Source organism: Catharus ustulatus, chromosome 12, assembly GCF_009819885.2.
Source record: "Catharus ustulatus isolate bCatUst1 chromosome 12, bCatUst1.pri.v2, whole genome shotgun sequence".
NCBI classification, from domain to species: domain Eukaryota; kingdom Metazoa; phylum Chordata; class Aves; order Passeriformes; family Turdidae; genus Catharus; species Catharus ustulatus.
Window position 1 is genome coordinate 3,901,830 of NC_046232.1, and position 2,738 is coordinate 3,904,567.

Below are 2,738 nucleotides of genomic sequence, written 5' to 3' on the forward strand. Positions count from 1 at the left end.
GATCCATCCTTGGGATCTGGCCCTGGATCCATCCTTGGGATCCACACCTGGATCCAGCCTTGGATCGATCCCTGGGACCATCCCTGGGATCCATCCTTGAGTTCCAGCCCCAGGATCCAGCCTTGGGATTCTCCCATATGATCCATCCCTGGACCCAGCCTTGGGCTCCACCCCTGGGATCCATCCCTGAGATCCAACCTTGGGATCTGGTCCTGGATCCATCCTTGGGCTCCATCCACGGAATCCATCCCTGGAATCCGTTTCTGGGTTTCATCCACTGGATCCATCCCTGGAATCCATGCCCTGGACCCATTCCCTGAGATCCATCCCTGAGATCCATCCCCAGGATCCATCTGTGGGATCCTCACCCAAGCAGGATGAGTGGGAAGCGGCCTTGGGGGTGATTTTTTCAAACCCCAAATGTCCCAGCAAAAATCCAGGAATATTTTCCTGGATATTTTCACTTGTCCTGGATATTTTCCAGCCCAGTTGTGCCAGCAGGATCCCAGAAATATTTTCCTGGATATTTTCTCTTTTCCAGCCCAAATGTGCCAACATGATCCCAGAAATATTTCCCATTGATATTTTCCCTTTTCCCGGATATTTCCCACCCCTGTTGTGCCAACACAATCCCAGGAATATTTTCTGTGGATACTTTCCAACACAAATGTGCCAATACAATCCCAAGAATATTTTGCGCTGATATTTTCCCTTCTCCTGGATATTTTCCAACCCAATTGTGCCAACACAAACCCAGGAATGTGTTCCTGGAATTTTTCCCTTTCTCTGGATATTTTCCAACTCAAATGTGCCAAAAAGATCCCAAGAATATTTTCCACAGGTATTTTCCCTTTTCCCAGATATTTCCCACCTCAATTGCCCCAACACAAACCCAGGAATATTTCCCTAGATATTTTCTCCTTTTCCTGGATATTTTCCAACCCAAATGTGCCAAAATGATCCCAAGAATAATTTCCACGGGTATTTTCCCTTCTCCTGGATATTTTCCAACCCAATTGTTCCATCACAAACCCAGGAGTATTTTCCTAGATATTTTTCCTTGTCCTAGATATTTTCCAACCCAAAGGTGCCAGTATGATCCCAGAAATATTTTCCCGGATATTTCCCACCCCAATTGCCCCAACACAAACCCAGGAATATTTTCCTGGATGTTTTCCCATTTCCCTCCCCTCCACCAGCCCTTTTTTCGCTGGTTTGTCTTTTTTTCCCCCCTAGAGCAGGAATTTTTTTCACTCCGCATGGGGAGTGACGCCCTGCTAATGGGGACACGACACCTTGGGGACACCCTGGGGACACCTCGGGGACCCCTGGGGGACATTCCCGGCTGATCAGAGCACTGTCACTTCTCTGCTCGCGGCTGGTCCTGATCAAACCCCGCCTCCAGCGCTGCCCGCGGCTCACGGCTTCATTAGGGGTGAAAGAAATGTCAGTAAAATGGAATAAAATGCAACAAAATGGAATAAAACTGAATAAAATGGAATAATATGAAATAAAATGGAATAAAAGGGAATAACACAGAATAAAACACGGTACAGTGCAATACAGTACAATGCAATTAAATGAAATAAAATAAAGCAAAATTAATAGAATAGAATAGAAAAGAATAGAATAGAATATTTTTAAATGAAATTAAATGGAAAATAAAATATTATATAGCATATTATATTATATATAATGTTATATATGTTATATAACATAACACAACAAAACGTAAATTTTAAAAATGGGAGAAAAAATAAAATTTAATAAATTGTAATAAAATAAAATGTAATAAAATGCAATAAAATGCAATAAAATAACATAAAGCAAAATAAAATGAAAGCATTTTTAATGGAAAATAAAATAATTTTAAATTGGAATTTTAAAAAAACCCTAAAATAACACCAAATAAAATAACATAAAATCACAAAATAACATAAACCAAAAGAAACCAAAATAACATAAAACAAAACAAAATGGAAATCGCAGCTCCACCTCCTTCCCAGACTCCGCTTTGGGATTTTCCCAATCCTTTCTCCCCCCGTTCCAAGTTTTCCTCTTCTCTCCGTGCCCATTCTCGGCCTCTGCAGGGACAGACCCGAGCCTCTCCTGATGAATAATTTACAGCAGCACTTAACGATTGAGGGGGCGGATTTTTTTTTCCTGCAGCCTCTTCAAACATTTGCTTCTCCTCCTCCTTCTCGCCTTTTTTTTCCTTTTTCTCCTGGCTCCCATCGCGTTTCTTTTCTCCCTGACCTGCCTCTGCTCTCTGCTAAGTCTGCCAGAACAAAAAAAAAAAAAAAAAAAAAAAAAGAAAAAACAAAACCAAACATCTTTTCAAATTTAAAATAATTATGTATTTTTTAAAAAACAATTTAATTTATTTTTAATTTTTCCCCCCGTCGCCAGTGTTTTGTTCTGGGCGCTGCACCCATCATAAAAACAGATCTGAAAAAAAAGAGAAAATTGAAAATAAAGAGAAAATCCAGAGAAAAATGAGAGCTCCGATGTGCGAAATACCAAAAAAAATCACCCTAAAAAGCGTCACGAGGAGTGGGGAGGGGATTTGTGGGGTCCCCCAAGGGTTGGGGAAGGGATTTGTGGGTTCACCCAAGGGATAGGGAAGGGATTTAGGGGTTCCCTGAGGGGTGGGGAAGGAATTTGTGGGTTCCCCTCCAGGGAAGGGATTTTTGGGTTCCCCGGAATGGGGAAGGAATTTGTGGGTTCACCCAAAGGGT

At 41.7% G+C, this 2,738-nt stretch overlaps 1 long non-coding RNA gene across 1 annotated transcript; it reads right to left on the minus strand.

The window, feature by feature from the left end:
* Positions 1-532: 532 nt before the first annotated feature.
* On the minus strand, positions 533-2,282 carry LOC117002221. The gene is made up of 2 exons (XR_004419234.1): positions 1,996-2,282; positions 533-1,424 (listed from the first exon to the last, which is right to left on the minus strand). It is a non-coding gene; the product is annotated as an uncharacterized LOC117002221 (long non-coding RNA).
* Positions 2,283-2,738: the final 456 nt, after the last annotated feature.